Source organism: Gossypium arboreum, chromosome 9, assembly GCF_025698485.1.
Source record: "Gossypium arboreum isolate Shixiya-1 chromosome 9, ASM2569848v2, whole genome shotgun sequence".
NCBI classification, from domain to species: Eukaryota; Viridiplantae; Streptophyta; class Magnoliopsida; order Malvales; family Malvaceae; genus Gossypium; species Gossypium arboreum.
The window spans coordinates 51,772,411-51,790,643 of record NC_069078.1 but is presented as its reverse complement, the minus strand read 5'-3'; the positions used below and the strand labels follow the sequence as shown (position 1 = coordinate 51,790,643).

The window sequence follows — 18,233 nt, the reverse complement described above, 5'->3', positions numbered from 1 at the left end:
ATTATGTAAATGTGAAATTCAGTATGTAATGTGATGATAAAATGTTGATATATGTAACTTATATGTTTATGATGAAAATGAAGGTGAAATACAGTATTTGATTTTAGTGAATTGTGAAATGGAATCCCTATTAACTATTCGAGTAAAGTTGGATATAAGTGGCATGCCATAGGATATGAAGAGTTTAGAGTTATTTCGAATACGAGTTGATGAGGCACTAGGTGCCAATTTGCTTCGGTTTAACCGATGAGATACTAGGTGTCGAATTTATTTATAGCGCTGGGCGTAACCACTTACTTCAGATTTATTCGATGAGGCACCGAGTGCCAAACTAATGTGTTGGTTGGATCTGTGTATTTGTCCGGGTCTGAGTCACATTAATAGAGGAACTAAACAGTAAAATTCGAGATAATGACATTGAAATGATAATGCTATTGAATTAGCAAATATTATGGAATGAAATATAATGTGAAATGGAAACTAAAGTAGTGAATGGATATGTGAATAAAGAATGGTGTTGATTACATATTAAATGAATTGAACTATGATTTATATAATTATTGTATATATGAAATTAGATTTGGGTACCATATGTCATGTGAATTGAATTTGCCATGTATTAGTATTAGTAAAATGTATTTGATAAAATAATGCATATATGTAAACTTGCACATTTGATATGATAATTGCATAGCATTATTTAGTTTTAACTTGAGCATTTAAATGCATTGTATATTATTTTAATGTTCCAAATTATAGAAATACTGCTAAGTTATATTTAGAGTACGATTTTATTTTTCTTGCGTAGGTTAGGTACCTATCAGTTCGATCATCAACTCAACATCCAGCGATAATCCTGAACTCAAACGTTGGTGATATGATCATTTTGATTTTGGTAGGTACCTAGGAAGTCTTTTGGTTATAATGGTCATTTTGTATTTTGATGGCCTTGGTTATTATGTTTATTAAGTGTGTATATATATATATATCTCTATATATATATATATATGAGATGGTAATGATATTTTGTTGATGGCTTGTTAGGTTGATTAAGAGTCCGTTGGTTTACATGTAAAAGGTTTTATGGAAAATATTTTCTACATTTTTCTGTGTTTGTTTAATGAAAAATAACTTGGTTAATGGAAAATGACTTACAGGTCAACGTAAAATAAGTCATTTTTCCTATAAAATGACTTACCTTTTTGAAAAACTTAAGTCATTTTTCAAAAAAGAGCTCCTCTATAGGTAATTTTATTTTTATATAGAAATTAACTTAAATCAAACTTAATATTATTATATTGATAATAAATTATATTTTTATTTTTAAAATATTTAAAAATCTTAATATATAATATGATATTTTTCAATATTATTAAACATATATATATCTTTTTGAAGTAATAAGACTAAACTTTATTTAAAAAATAAATCAAAACACAAGACAATATAGCCCCAAAACAGAACTAAGGCAAGTTCAAAACCTGAAAGCCCAGCAACTTGGCCTACCAAGTAGAATTGAAACAACATAAAAAAAAGAAAAGAAAAAAGGAAATTGTTAAACTAAGCCTTATTGGATAATATGTTTAAATATAACAAATTAAAGTGTTTTTGAATAAAAATAAAGTTGAACAATTTCATAAAAATCAAGTTGAAATGGTTTCAATTGAGTCAAACAATTTCAAATATGTTTTAACCATTTTCAAACAAGTTAGAATTTCTCTAGGGCAAAAAGTATCGATACTTTTTGGCTAAGCATCGATATTTTGCAAGATATCGATACCCCTCTGATAATCGATACCAAATTGACATTCTGCCATTTTCAAACCCTAGTAGGTATCGATCCAGTATCAATACTTTTCTTAAGGTATCGATATATTTCCTAAGGTATCGATATTCTCGCTACAACGGTCATTGAAATCAACATTAATTACAAAAAATATTGATACCTTTTTAGTGGTATCAATACTCGTTTTTGCAGGTGAAGTTAATGACCTGATATTTCATCCCCAATGGCTACATTCGCTTCTACAACAACCGAAACGGTTGAAAATCAATTAGAGGGTATAAATATCATCTTTCAAAGGTTTAGCGATAACAAGAAACGTGTGCAAAGCTTAAAGATCAATCAAAACAACCTAGAGATTAATTATTTTATACCTTTTCTTGTAAACATTTGTGAGCTTTCATTGTATTTATTTAGCTCAAGTGTTATTCTTTGTATTTGTGCTTAATTGGAAAACATCCTAATCTTGTAAGGATTTTTTCTTTATTTGCTTATTTGTTTCTTTTTGAGAGAGGGTTAATTCTTAAGGTTTTGGTAGAAACCTTAAGGGAGCTGTATCTTAAAATTTTGGAGCATAAATCTTAAGAGAGATTGTAAGGTTAAGCCTTGTCTTGAAAGGTTGCTAAATTAGTGAATTTGAGAAAATTATTGGTTATGATAAGCTAAGATAGTGGAGTAGGCAATTGGGGTTAAACCATTATAAATCCTTATGTTCTTTGTTGCAAATTTTTGATTGATTCCACCACAATTTCTTAAAGGCCAATTCAACCTCCCTATTGGCGTTCTCGAGTCGATTCTTCCAAGCTAATAGAAACTAAAAGTCCCCTTGTCCAGTCAAATTAATAAACTGCCCCCCACCACTTCCCAAAAACACACTATTTTCCTATCAGTTGCAGTTTTCCTGAGACCATTGATGCTACGTAGAAACACCATCTAGCATCTTCTCTAGTTACTTGAAATACCTCTAAATCTCTCAGTAGGGTTCTTGCTCCTGTTGCCTTCCCGATCCCAATGAAACAACAACGTAAGGTTGTACAACCCATTCCAGGTAATTCTTCTCTTCCCTCTTTAAGCTTTCTGTGGCAATTATGCGGGTCGTTTGGTTTGCTCATTTTAAATATCCCTAAATCAGATCTTGGGAAGTCAATTCTTGTTATGGTGTATATCTCTAATATAAGCTCCTATTTCTTACTTGTCTTCAACATTGGACTGGAATTTTTTAATAATCCTTAACGCATCTCTTTCAATTTCAACTTCATCCACACCCATGCCAATCCCCAACCTAACTACTTGAGAACATGCACAAGCCTCCGCGGAAAACGGAGAGGCTATCCCATTCTCCAAAACTAATTTGGAGACTAAAATTTCCCACTGTCATTTTTAGCCACCAACCTTGAAGTAGATCTGAAATGTCGTTGGCTAAAAGCTGAATAAAAAATTATGCGAATGATTTGGTTCTTTGGGGTCTCCATTCAAGAGCAGAAAGGTGTTTGGTAAGGCTCTTGTTGATTAAAGCATCATTCTCCTGCACATATCTGATGATTTTGTTTGCCACTTCATTCCCAAAACTGTTTTGGCCTTAATGTATTTTTTTTGTTTCTCTCGTTCTAGATAACCCAAAGTGCGTAACAGAACATTCGATACTGGCTACTTGACCCATATTCAAAGACCCAGGTGAGCCACTCCCAATTCCCCAAATTGGGTTTGGATATCACCCATGCTAGATTTAAATGTGTCCATACTTCTGTTGAAATAGGGCATTCTCGAAATACATGCGTAGTAATTTCCACACCCACACCACACCTTGGGCAGATTGTACTCGACCTAAGTCGTCTATAATGTAGATTAAATAGGGTAGGCAGAAAGTTCCAAGAGTCTTTTCAAGTTGTAATTTTTTGTTTTGCTGGGAGATTAAAGCTTCACAAGTTTTTGTAAAAGTGTTTTGTTGGGAGGTTAAACATAAATATTAATATTTAATTATTTATTTATATTTAGTTATATAATAAGTTATTTAATATTTTAATTTATTTTAATAATAAAATTTTAAAAATAATTTTAAATAATATTTTTCACATATTATTGAAAATATTCAATATTAATATTTTAATAATAAATATTTATTACAATTATAAATATATTAATAATAAATAGTTTGTATTATAAAGGTTAAAATATGTCAAAAGTCTATGTACTCTTCACAAATTTGCAATTTAGTCTCTATACTTTTATTTTCAAGAATTTAGTCCTCTACTTTTCGATTTAAAAATCAAGTCCAATTGTTGACATTATTAATTTTTTCATCAATTTTGTTGATGTCACATTTTAAATAAATAATACTCACTTGGTAGTCATGTAACTAAAATTGACATTGTAATGAACCCGAATTTAACTAAATATTTTAATATATGCAAAAACAATGTAAAATATAAATTTATAGATATAAAATAAACTCAATTAAACAATGAAAAGATAAGAAAATATCAAATGTATGTTTGTTTCATTAAAAACAGTTTTTATGAAATATTGTTAAGAAATCTGTTAAACAATAGAAAATATTTTACACATATTCATTCAAACACTAGAAAATATTTACTTTTCCAGAAATCATTTTGCAGAAGCCATTTTCAGTGAAACAAACTGACCCTAAATTGTATGCTTAGTGTCCTTATAGTTGAGAAAAATGGCATGTTATGCAATATGCTTTTGGTTGATGCTTGGGAATTGTATGTTTAGGCTAGGCCTTAGAAATGTTTTGGTATGTTTGATATCTATGTCTATGCTTTACCGGGATGTTTTGATTATTTTTGCATCTAGGTCATTAAGCTAATAAGAAGATCACTTGTAAAATGTTTGAATGGTTTTTCTTATATATGTTTAACTAGGTTTGAATTGATAAATTAAGGTTCCATTGTAGGCATATTGGTTAGGCATCTAGGTTGACTGGTATATGGTATATTTTGTCATGATTTGGTGTGTTTTGAAATGAGTATTTATAGATTCAAATGGCTTGGCTTGATACTTAAGCAATGGTAGGTGAAATGGCTTGAATTTTAAGTTGTTTTAGGTGCACACAGTCTACCACACGGCCATGTGAATATTTAATTTTGGTGCAGGTTTGTCAACACAATCACAGGGAGTTACACGGCCTGGTGACACGGCCATGTGACCTTGTATTCGAATTGTACACGGTTTGAGAACACGAGTGTGTGGAGTAGCCACACGACTATGCTTGAGGCCATACGGGCTGATCTCCTTCACATGGCCTGGCCATACGACTGTGTGACCCTTGTTTTAAAAAATTTCCTATCTTTTTAAATTTGTTTCAAATTGATCCAAAATGATTGCCTGCTTAGTTTTAACCTTTCATAAGCTCGATATTAACCTGTAGTTGACTGAAACACATGTTAATTTAATTAGTTATGATTTTTTTATATTTAATTGATATTTTTAAATTTAATTTGTTTGTAATTTTTTGGTATTTAGTTGTAGAATCTTATTGCCCGAGTCTGGTGGTGGACCAGGTGAGGGGTGTTACAATTTTGATTAGACATTTGAATTTTCAACTTATAGTGTGTTGAGACTATAGTAAGTACAATCAATGACATATGTGCATAATAGTAAAATCCCGGATAGTGAGTCATCAGGGGGTGGATAATTTCAAAATACTTAGAGAGAAGGAAGTTGATACCTACCTTACCGAAATTCAAAGAAAAACACCTTTTCTAGAAAGGGGATTCGAGTCCTTAATGACGTTAGTTAGCAAGACAAGGGACTTAGTTCAGTACCATAGGTGGGATAGTTTCTGTTAGATCTCGACAGAACTGGCTTACTCTCCCATTTTACAAGAATTTTATGCATCACTAAAAGAAACAGAAGCCAAGCGACCCTTGGGCAAGCAATGGTCGCACGCCACTATTAGGGGCATAGAAATATCGATATCACCTTTAGAAATTTGTAGATATTATGATGTTCCATTCTATATGTATGATTTTCTACAAGATTTGATTTAAAATTTTTCCAAAACATAAACATGGACATCATCATAAGCTACTTTATTGGAGGGAAAGGTGAATGGAAACATTAGTTAGACACTGATTGGATATTTACATATTAGACTATCCCATACGGATAAGATGTGGTTACAATTTATTTTCACTCAAATACATCATGTGATAAACGTATCTAACATCAATACTTTCGTAGCCACTATGCTTTATGCCATCTTACAAAAGGAAATGATTTGTACTGGAACATGGATATATTGAAGCGTGATCCATTGCGTTCGTAACAAGAAAGTAAGGTTACTCTTCCTACATCTTCTGACAACCTTATGCAAATAGGTGAAGGTTCCTATGGGCAGACTAGGATTATTTTTGCAGTCATCAAAGAATCCTATAAGAGAAATCAATGCAAGATAATTTGTAGAGTTTCAGAAAAAAAAAAGGATTTCGAAGCCCAACAAAGTCTAGATGAAGGTAACATTCCTGACTCATAATGGATAATTCGATGGATGCAAGAGACATAAATGATTTACAAGGATTATGCACAGAGACACAGCCTGCGGATGCCACAATTCCTATCTTTCAAATACAGCTCGAGACTAGTCAACATAAAAATTGATGAGGAGGACCTATAAGAGGAGGAAGATCCCAAAAAAGAAGAGAACGAGATGTCAAAACAAGACTCGTACTGAATTTGAACTCTTTATTTTTATTTTTGGGATTGTTATTTTAAAACTTGGATGATTTTTTTCTTATTTTTGCTTTAGTTAGATTTTTTTTTATCATTGCTAATTAAAAAAAAATTGCTTATTTTTGTGTAGGAACTCAACGCTTTGGATGAAACTACATTATGGAGTTGAACAAGCAAGGTGGAGGTAACCCAACAAACATTGTGGAGCTGTCATGCCGAAACAGGTAGTCTCTTCTCTTAATTATTTCTGGTGCACATTAGGGACAATGTGCCAAATAATGTGTGGGGGGAGGTGACATAGAAATTTTTTAATTTTTGTTATTAGTGTTTGTTAATTATTTTTAATTTTTAGTTGAATTTTTCTTTTTTTTTTCTTGTGTGTTTGTTTGTGCTAAAGCTTATAGAAATACAAATGATTGGTTAGGAGCATGTGAATAGGTTGTTTGTTTAAACTATAAATCTAGCTTAAGAATAAATGATTTTAGCTTATTTGCATTTGGACTAGTTAGTTCAATTTGTTATACCATAAATAGGAAAAAGGAGTTAAATATACCGAATGATAAATGTAAACACGAGTAGGCATAGATGTTTATTTGAATTATAGGTTGTTTGAATTTTATAACTCAGATAATTGAAGCCAAGGTTATTGAAACGATATAGTATAATAAGTATAAAAACCTTACAAGTATGTGCTTAAAAATGAAAATTAATGAGCGAACAAAAGCATTGTGAGGGTTAAAAGCAAAGTGAATGTGATAAAGCATAAAACGGTTAAAAGCCAATGGAGTGAAGAGTAAATAAATTGAAATAAATGAAAAATATGAGAAATTGAGAAAATCTTACTCATATTGGCACCAAATGTGGCACCTCAATCCCAACTAGGACGACCTGACCCTAATCCAGAACATTGCATTAGTCACCTGTAATGCCCTGATATGTATATCCCTATTTTTATAAATATTTAACACAAATCTGTATCTTCTTCAGTGGTTAAGTTTTCTGGGTGTATGGGAGAAGTGCTAAGTTCAAGCTTTACCTTTGGCAAATTTTGGTTATTTTTGGATCTAAGCCTTCCCTTTTCGAGTGGGCTTATATTAATTTGCGTGTAAATTCTTATCAGAATGAGCCTGTTGGTTCGAGTGGTAAGGGTGTTGGTGTGTTGGAGGTCTTGTGTTCAAGTCCCTATGTCAGCAGGGGTATTTATTTTGCCCGGTTGTCTGATAGAGTTTCGATCAAGTTGGAAGTCTGAGGAACTTGAGTTAGTGGGAGAAAATCTAGGGATATGTTGTCAAATCCGTGTTATTTTTATTTTTTTATTCCCAAAAATCTTTTCATCTATTTTTTTCTTTTGACGTTTATGGTTCTCATATCTTGGCAAATTTTGGCTTTTCTTGTTTCTTCAATTTTGCTCACCACTTTTAGTTTCCACCATTATCTTTGGTATTTTTGGGGTTTCCTTGCTTGATTAAGGTATGTGAGCATAGAATGATTTGCTCGGGTAGGGGTTTTTTAAATCCGTTATTGTATTTCTGAAATCTTTCGTTTGGAACCTTATTGTCTGTTTTGGCAGCAACAAATCAGGAAGATAGGGGCTCTCCTCGTTCAGAGTCGTAATCAAATCGTTGGGGGTGTTTTGAGTGAGTGTTGGATTTGATACTGGTTTTGTAGTTACGATGTAATTGTGAATTAAGTCTGACTGTGAGCGTTGGCATGTCATTTTTTAGGTCTTAGAGGGTTCGTGTTTGTTGTTGCGTCAAAACTAAAACAGGTGTGCCCCTAAAACATAGAAAAAAAAGATTTGAAAAAAGCCAAAAAACTATCAATGCCACATGGGCGTGTGGTCACTCATGTGGTAGGCCGTGTGTAAGGACATGGGCATGTGGTCAATGAAGGCATGACTGTACGCAGCACACGGTCGTGTGGCAGCTCGAGTGTGGCCGTTTAGGCCACATGAGCTAGGCCAAGTTGGGCGTGTGGGCCCACACGAGCATGACACACGGGCGTGTGGTTTTGGGGCCAGGCCATGTGAGCCAAATGAGCAAGGCCAATCTTAGCGTGTGAGCCCATATGGGCAAGCCACATGAGCATGTGGGCCCAAATTTCTGAAATTTCTTCTAAGGTCATACGAGTTATCCCAATCGACTGTGGCCCTACCGCAGGGTCGGTAAGGGCTAAATAAACCCTAAAACTATGTGATCTGTTAGTTTGTAACACTGTTCTGAATATGATTATGCATGTCTGATTATTATGCTAATTGCAATTCTGATATTTGTTTATATATAATCATGTTAAACATGTTTTAATCTGTTAAATCTGTATATGTACTCTGTATCTGTTCTGTATATGATTGTGGGGTGGGATTTGTATTGATAGAGGAAGTGTTCTACATAGCTATCATCACCTAATTTCTGGCAGCTTGGCTGTATTATATTTGATATGTGTCATATTGGCACAACGTGGTGTGTAGGGATTGGTGGGTGTTATAAACCCCACATGGTGTGATAGGATGGTTGGAGGTGGTGTATAAAGAATGGGGGTAAGATTTTGATTTTTCTGATCTGTATATCTATATCTGAAATGGACATGAATCCGTATCTATATCTGTATATGTTCCTGATTATGTATATGGTGTTGTATGCTTGCATGCTTAATTCTGTTGGGTTATACACTGAGTTTACGTAACTTCACATCTGTTTGTCTGTCTATCAGGTAATCCTCAGTCTTAGTCGGATCGGAGCAGTAGGGACTCCCCGGTGACCACTCTTCTGTAAAACTGATTAAAGCTATTGGTTTATGGTTTTATTTACTACTTTGGGTTATGTTATGAGAGTTTGTAATTTCTGGGACTCTCTGGACTATAAGACTTTTAACTGCAGGTTTAGATTTATTAATAATTTGCATGCCATGATAAACTATTTTATGAGATTGATGATTTTTACGCCAACGGTGTTTTTTTAAAATACGAATTTGATTTTTAAAATATATGTCTTCTTAAGACTTTCACTGTATGTTTGGCAAATGAACTAATGATGTTTTCAGTAAGTTGTAAATGTGTGCGAATTATGAAATGTGCACGTTTTTGACGAAACAACTTTGATTTTAAAACCCATTCTTTGTAACATCACCAGATTCTGCCATAACGTCTAGGCCGGGTTTGGGGTGTTATATTTAGTGGTATCAGAGTTAAGTTGCAAAACTTAGCTGTGAATTGTGGGTTCCAAAAACTTTTTTTTAAAAAGTATTGGATTTAAAATGATTTGAATAATTAAGGAAGTACGTGGTACACCAAGTCTCCTACACTGATCCTGTAAGTATTTCTGAATTTTTGATAGAAAACTTTGAAAATACTATAGTTAGTATTTTCTGAAACTTAGTTAGGACTGTTTCGAAAATACTTTGGAAAACATTTACTGGAAACCGTACTAAAATAATTAGAAACTGAAACTTCTAAAAATATCTTTAAACTACTGATAATTTATGCATAAAATATCTGTTAATAAATATTGGAACTGATGCGTAAAACTGTATAATGTAGATAATTCGAATTACACTATGAGCGCTCGTGGAGTTTGCAGGCGTGGTGGGGGCCGTAGGGGGGCTCGAACTGAGTCTTCCTCACTTGGTAGTATGCCACATTTGTATACGAGTGAGACACTAATTTCGCCTACTACTAAGACTGGGTCTCAAAGCCGTTCGGTTGGGGACGACGTATTGTCCTAAGCCATGCTGAGGATTTTGGAGAGGGTCACTGGAGCCCATGCTGGAACTGGAGGTCGTGGGTTAGTAATTGATGACTCCAGTCTAATGGTGCTGAACTGTTTACGGGTGTCACTAGAGTCGCCCCTAGTATGGCCGAGTACTGGTTAAAGGCCACAGAGAGGATTATGAATAACTTAGACTGCACTCCAGAGGTGTAGTTTCCCTGCTTCGTGACGAGGCATACCAGTGGTGGTTAATGATTGGGGAGGGTACTCAGTCTGATCGTCTGACCTGGGACTTCTTTAAGACCACTTTTCAAAGCAAGTATGTTGGAGCAAGATTTGTGGATGCTCGTAGGCATGAGTTAATGAATCTTTGCAAGGGGATAAATCTGTGGTCGAGTATGAGGCCGAGTTTTTGAGATTGAGCCGCTATACTCAAGGCATGGTGGCATCTGAGTATAAGAGGTGCGTTTGGTTTGAGGATGGATTAAGAGATAGTTTGAGGGGACTGATTGCTCCACAAAGGGAGTGAAAGTTTGCTGTTTTAGTTGAGAAGGTGAAGATCGTCGAGGATGTTAAGCGCGTGGAACGCTAGAATAGGAACCAAGAGAGGGGTAAGAATAAGAGGGATTCGGAGTCCTCTAGTTCTATTTCGAGGCTTAAAAAAAAGGTCAGATCTGATGGACCAGTTAGAGAGGGGGCTCCTATTTCTCCTGCTGGGATCTAGCCGTGTAGTGACTGTGGTAGGTGCCATCCGGGTGAGTCTTGGAGGAGGATTAGGGCTTTTCTAAGGTGTGGGTCTCTTGAGCACCGTATTAGGGAGTGTCCACAGTAGGAAGATTAGATGCAAGCTTTAGCTCCGGGTTCTGTGTAGCCTCAAAAGGTAGTGCAGCATTGATCTAGGGGCCGTGGACAGGCTAGGGGTGGTAATGGTATAGGTCGTGGGCAGAGAGCACCGGGCAGAGCTGTTGGTCAGACTGAGGTGAGACAGCCTGCACTGGTATATACTACACAACGCCGAGAGGATAGAGATGCTCAAGATGTTATCACTGGTACGTTCCTTATATTTGATGTACTTATACTGCTCTGATCGACATAGGTTCTACACACTCATACGTAGCTAGTATTGTATCTGAAACCTTGGGGATTTCTGTTGAGGAAATTACTAGTGAGGTTACTGTACTAAGTTTGTTGGGGCAGTCTGTTTGGGTTAGTAAACTCTATAGGGAGGTTCCATTAGAGGTACAAGGGACTGTTTTTCTGGCAAATTTGATTGAGCTTCTGTTTGGGGAGTTTGACTTAATTCTGGGCATGGACTGGTTGGTTGAGCACCGAGTCAGTTTAGACTGTACATTTAAGAGGGTCGTTCTAAGGACCAAGGATGATATTGAGGTAGTTATGATTGGTGAGCATTGAGATTACCTATCCAATGTGATCTCCGCTCTTGTGGCCGAGAAACTGGTTCAGAAAGGGTTTGGGGCGTATTTAGCTTACGTTAGTGTTTCTGCTTCTAGGGATTCTTCTATTGGGGACATCAGAACTATGAGGGACTTTTCAGATGTCTTTCTTAAGGAGTTACCGGGTTTACCTCTGAATAGGGAAGTTGAGTTCGGTATTGAGCTTCTTTCGAGTACAGCTCCTGTGTCTATCGCTCAATACCGAATGGCACCGAAGGAGCTTACTGAGCTTAAGGCTCAACTTCAAGAACTTCTGGATCATGGTTTCATCCATTCTAGTATGTCTCTGTGGGGGGCACTAGTTCTGTTTGTTAAGAATAAGGATGAGACCATAAGGATGTGCATCGATTATCAGCAGCTGAATAAGTTGACTGTGAGGAATAAGTATCTGCTTCCAAGGATCGATGACCTGTTTGATCAGTTTCGAGGGGCTTCAGTGTTCTCTAAGATTGATCTTCGATCTGGGTATCATCAATTAAGGGTTAAGGAGGCTGATGTTCATAAGACTGCGTTTAGGACTCGATATGGACATTACGAGTTCCTAGTTATGCCTTTTGGTTTGACGAATGCTCTGACTGCATTTATGGATCTGATGAACAAAGTGTTTTAACCTTATTTGGATCAGTTCATCGTGGTCTTCATCGATGACATTCTGGTTTACTCTAAGACTGAGGTTGAGCATGATGAGCATTTTAGAGGTTCTGCTTCAGACACTCCAAGAAAAAGAGCTTTACGAAGTTAAGAAAATGTGAATTCTAGTTGTGTGAAGTAACTTTTCTAGGGCATGTGGTTTCTGCTGAGGGGATTCGAGTTGATCCTTAAAAGATCGAGGCTATGCTTGATTGGAAACAGCCTAAAAACTTGTTTAAAATTCGTAGCTTTCTGGGTCTGGCAGGTTATTAGCTATGGTTTGTCGAGGGGTTCTCTCTGATAGCAGCTACGTTGACTAAACTTCTACGCAAGGGTGTCCCTTTTGTCTGGACTGATGAACAACAAGTGAACTTTGAGAAGCTTGAGTATGTTTTGACTCAGGCTCCTATTCTAATACATCCTGAATTCGGTAAAGAGTTTGTGGTCTATAGTGATGTATTGCACATTGGTTTGGGATGTGTATTGATGCAAGAGGGTAAGGTTGTGGCTTATGTGTCCTGTCAGCTTAAGACACATGAAGGGAACTATCTAACACATGACCTCGAGTTGGCTGTAGTGGTCTTTGCGTTAAAAATCTGGAGGCATTATCTGTATGGTGAGAGGTGTATCATCTATACCGATCATAAGAGTCTCAAATACCTCATTACTTAGAAAGAGTTGAATCTTAGGTATTATCGATGGATTGAGTTGCTTAAAGATTATGATTTCACAATAGAGTACCATCTTGGTAAAACCAATATGGTAGCTGATGCTTTAAGTCGTAGGGCGATGTCTGATTTGAGAGTGATGTTCACTCAGCTTAGTTTGTTTGATGATGGAAGTCTGTTGGCTGAGCTGCAAGTTAAGCCAAATTGGATTGATCAAATTTGTGTCAAGTAGTTGAGGGATGAGTCTCTGGGTTCATGATTTTGTCAGATTGAGAGTGGTAGCACTTCGGATTTTGGGCTAAATAATGATGGTGTTCTTTGTTTTCGAGGGCGAATTTGTGTATCGAATGATACTGATTTTAGGCAGTTGAGTCTGAGGGGTTCATATTAGCCCTTATGCTATACATCCTGGTGGTAATAAGATGTATCAAAATCTCTGTGAACTATATTGGTGGCCGGGTTTGAAGCGTGAAGTTACTAATTTTGTTGCTCGATGTCTGACGTGTCAGCAAGTTAATACTGAGCATCAGTTGCCTTCAGGTTTGCTACAACTTGTTAAGATTCTCTTGTAGAAATGAGAACGAGTGACGATGAACTTCGTTAGTGGGTTGCCCTTGACATCCAGTAAGAAAGATTCTGTTTGGGTAATCGTGGATCGATTGACCAAGTTCACTAACTTTATTCCAGTTCGAACGGACTATTCTCTGCAGAAGTTAGTGAAGCTCTATATCTATGAGATTATGAGACTGCATGGGGTTCCTGGTTCGATCATTTTTGATAGAGATCCTTGTTTCACTTCTCGATTCTGGAAAAAATTACACGAGGCTCTAGGTTCAAGATTGGACTTCAGTACTACGTTCCATCCTCAGACAAATGGTCAATCTAAGCGGGTGATTTAGATACTGGAGGATATGCTTTGGAGTTGTGTGATCGATTTCGAGGTAGTTGGGAGGATTACCTGCCGATAGCTGAGTTCGCCTACAATAACAGTTTTCAGGCTAGCATCCAGATGGCACCGTACGAGACTTTATATGGTCATAAGTGTCGTACTCCACTATGTTGGACTGAATTGGGTGAATGACGGGTTTTGGGTCTTGAGTTGGTTTCTGAGACCGAGGATAAGGTTAGATTGATTCGAGATCGTCTAAAGACAACTTTTGATAGATAGAAATTGTACGTAAATCTGAAGAGGCGTGATATTGAGTATTTTGTGGGGGACTTTGTCTTTCTTAAGGTTTCACCGTGGAAGAAAGTTCTGAGATTTGGCCGTAAGGGCAAGCTGAGCCCTAGGTTTATTGGGCCGTATCAAATTTTGAAGCGTATGGGACCGGTTTAGATTCTGGATCGAGACGTTAAGGTTCTAAAGAAGAAGTTCATTCCGTTAGTGAAGGTTCTGTGGTGGAATCATGGTACTGAGGAGGCCACATGGGAACTTGAGGACTCGATGCATCAGATCCTCATCTGTTCTGATTAGATAAATTTCGAGGTCAAAATTTTAGGGGGTAGAGTTGTAACGCCTTGATATGTATATCCTTTTTTCTATAAATATCTGATACAAATCTGTATTTGCTTCAATGGCTAAGTGTTCTGGATGTGTGGGAGAGGTCTTAAGTTCAAGCCTTACCTTTAGCAAATTTTGGTTATTTTTGGATCTAAGCCTTATCCCTTTTCGAGTGGGCTTATATTTATTTGCGTGTAAATTCTTATCAAAATGAGCCTGCTGGTTCGAGTGGTAAGGGTGTTGGTGTGTTGGAGGTCCTATGTTCGAGTCCCTGTGTCGACATGGGTATTTATTTTGCTCGGTTGTCTGATAGAGTTTCGATCAAGTTGGAAGTCTGAGGAAGTTGGGTTAGTGGGAAAAAATCTAGGGATATGTTTTCATATCCGTGTTATTTTTATTTTTTTATTCCCAAAAATCTTTTCATCTATTTTTTTCTTTTGACATTTATTTTTCTCCTTTCTTGGCAAATTTCGGCCTTTCTTGTTTCTTCAATTTTGCTCATTACTTTTAGTTTCCACTGTTATCTTTGGTATTTTTGGGTTTTCCTCGCTCGGTTAAGGTATGTGAGCATAGGATGATTTGCTCGGGTAGGGGTTTTTTATATCCATTATTGTATTTCTGAAATCTTTCGTTTGGAACCTTATTGTCTGTTTTGGTAGTAGCAAATTAGGAAGATAGGGACTCTCCTCGTTCAGATTCGTAATCAAATTATTGTTTTTTAGGTTATGGAGGGTTCGTGTTTGCTGTTGCGTCAAAAATGAAACAGGTGTATACCCAAAATGCAGAACAACGAGATTCGGTAAAAGCCAAAAAAATGTTCTGTCGACACCAAACGGGCGTGTGGTTGACAAAGGCATGACCGTATGCAGTACACGGTCGTGTGGCGGCTCGAGTATGGCCATGTGGGTCACACGGGTTGGGCCAAGTTGAGCGTGTGGGCCCACACAGGCGTGTAGTTTTTGGGCCAAGCCATGTGAGCCAAACAGGCAAGGGCAATCTGGGCATGTGGGCCCACACGGGCATGTGGGCTCAAATTTTTTAAATTTCTCCTAGGGTCGAATGGGTCGTCACAATCAACTGTGGGCCTACCGTAGGGTTGGTAACGGCTAACTAAACCTTAAAAATATGTGATCTGTTAGTCTCTAACACCGTTTTGAGTATGATTATGCATGTCTTATTATTATGCTAATTGCAATTCTGATATCTGTTTATATATAAGCATGTAATGCATGCTTTAATCTGTTAACTCTGTATATGTTCTATATATGATTGTGGGGTGGGATTTGTATTGATGGAGGAAGTGTTCTGCACGGTGATCATCACCTAATTTTTAGCAGCTTGGCTGCATTATATCTGATATGTGTCATATTGGCACAACGTGGTTTGTAGGGATGCATAGGTGTTATAAACCCCATATGGTGTGATAGGATGGTTGAAGATGGTGTGTAGAGGATGGGGGTAGGATTCTAATTTTTCTGATCTGTATATCTATATCTGAAATGGACATGATTCTGTATCTGTATCTGTATCTGTATCTGTTCCTGATTATGTATATGATGTTGTATGCCTGCATGCTTAACTCTGTTGGGTTACACACTGAGTTTACGTAAACTCACATCTTTTTGTCTGTCTGTCAGGTAATCGTCAGTCTTAGGCGGATCATTGCAGTAGGGACTCCGCGGTGACCACTCTTCTGTAAAACTGATTAAAGTTATTGGTTTATGGTTTTATTTACTACTTTGGGTTATTTTTTGAGAGTTTGTAATTTCTGAGATTGTCTGGACTATAAGACTTTTAACTGCGGGTTTAGATTTATATATAATTTGCATGCTATGATGAACTATTTTATGAGACCGACGATTTTTATGCCAACGATGTTTTTCTAAAATACGAATTCGATTTTTAAAATAGATATGTTTTCTTAAGACTTCCACTGTAATATATGTTTGGCAAATGAACTAATGATGTTTTCAATAAGTTGTGAATGTATGCAAATTTTGAAAAGTGCACGTTTTTTACGAGACAACTTTGATTTTAAAACCTATTTCTTGTGACATCACCAGATTTGGCCATAGCGTCTAGGCCGGGTTTGGGGCGTTACATCACCTATATGACCTCTTTACCAACCACCAATCACACCACAAAACCACTACTCGCACCACACAATATTCACGCACAATATTTAATCAGGGCTTAAGGGTGTAAAAAGTCTTGTAACTTTTTCAAAAAAAGTAATTAAGCCCTTACTTTTTTTTTGCACTCAATTGGGTACTTGAAACTTTCAAAATATATAAAAAAGACCCTCAAACTTAAAAAAAAAACAATTAAGCCCCTTGCTTTTTTTTTTTTGCACTCAATTGGGTACTTGAGCTTTCAAAATGCATTAAAAAGACCCTCAAACTTTTCAAAAAAAGTAATCAAGTCTCTGATTTTTTTTTTGCACTCAATTGGTTACTTGAACTATCAAATGCAAAAAAAAAAAAAATCAATAAAAATTATAAAAGTTAACTAACCATTAATGTTAATTGTTGACCATTAAAGTTAACTAACTCTAATTTTTTTAGTTCAAGTCACCTTGTGTCACAACCATGTTGTGGCATGTGGCAAATAAATATAAAAAAATAAAAATCAATAAAAATTATTAAAATTATTAAATTATAATAAAAATATAAAACTATAAAAATATTAAATTTTATTAAAAATAAGTTATAAAAATAATAAAAATTATAAAAATTGTAAAAATTTATAAAAATCATAATATGCATTAAAAAGACCCTTTAACCATTAACTTTAATTGTTGACTGTTAAAGTTAATGACCCCCAATTTTTTTAGTCAAAGTTATCATGTGTCGCAACACAGCGTGGCATGTGACAAAAAATGATAAAAAATAAAAATCAATAAAATTTATAGAAAAATTTTAAAATGCTTCTTTTAGTACGATATTTATATATATTTTTATGAATTTTATATTTCTTTACATTTTTTATAATTTTCTTACGACTTTATAAAATTTTATGATTTTTATAAAACTTTATAATTTTTATAAATTTTTTATGATTTTTGTAATTTTGTACTAATTTTAAATAAAATTTAAATATTTTTATATTTTTATTAAAATTTAATATTTTATAAATTTTATTAATTTTTATTACCATTTTTACCACATGTCATGTTGTGGTTGTGACACGTGGTGACTTTAATTGAAAAAAATTAAGGGCGGTTCAAGTACCCAATTGAGTGCAAAAAAGGCAGAGGCTTAATTGCTTTTTTTTTTGAAAAATTTTGAAGGCCTTTTTTATGCATTTTGAAAGTTCAAGTGCCCAATTGAGTGCAAAAAAAAAAAAAAGCAAGGACTTAATTGCATTTTTTGAAAAAGTTTAAGGGTCTTTTTGATGCATTGTGAAAGTCCAAGTTCCCAAGTGAGGTTAAACAAATGCGGGGACTTAATTGCTTTTTTTGAAAAATTGTAAGGGCTTTTTACACCGTTAAGCCGTCAATCAACAAGTAACATAAGCAAACAAACCTAAGATCATGCTTTTCTAGCAAAAACATCAAATAACTAAACAAGGGTAAAATTGTCATTTTGCATAAAAATACAAAATATTCATAAATCATTTAATTAAACATGCAATTAACCTGCAACTTCTTATTCCAGGCCTAAATTGGAAGAAACGATTCAAAACGTTAAGTAAAACTCATTTAATTTTAGAACAAAGGTTTTTGGACTAAACCGTAAAGTTGGCTAAATGTTCGGAGAAACCTTTTTGTAAAATTGAGAATAGGAAGATGAAATTAGATTT

General features: G+C 35.4%; 1 long non-coding RNA gene across 4 annotated transcripts; it reads left to right on the top strand.

Moving 5' to 3' along the window:
• Window positions 1-2,495: 2,495 nt before the first annotated feature.
• LOC108454847 (uncharacterized) lies at window positions 2,496-16,275 on the top strand. Of its 4 annotated transcripts, XR_008270982.1 has the most exons (8): window positions 2,496-2,831; window positions 6,124-6,258; window positions 6,333-6,469; window positions 6,606-6,699; window positions 8,046-8,112; window positions 9,185-11,228; window positions 15,155-15,527; window positions 16,070-16,275. It is a non-coding gene; the product is annotated as an uncharacterized LOC108454847 (long non-coding RNA). The 4 variants fall into 4 exon arrangements; XR_008270984.1 differs by lacking the exons at window positions 8,046-8,112; window positions 9,185-11,228 and having other exon boundaries at window positions 2,502-2,831; XR_001866780.2 differs by lacking the exons at window positions 8,046-8,112; window positions 9,185-11,228; window positions 15,155-15,527 and having other exon boundaries at window positions 2,507-2,831.
• Window positions 16,276-18,233: the final 1,958 nt, after the last annotated feature.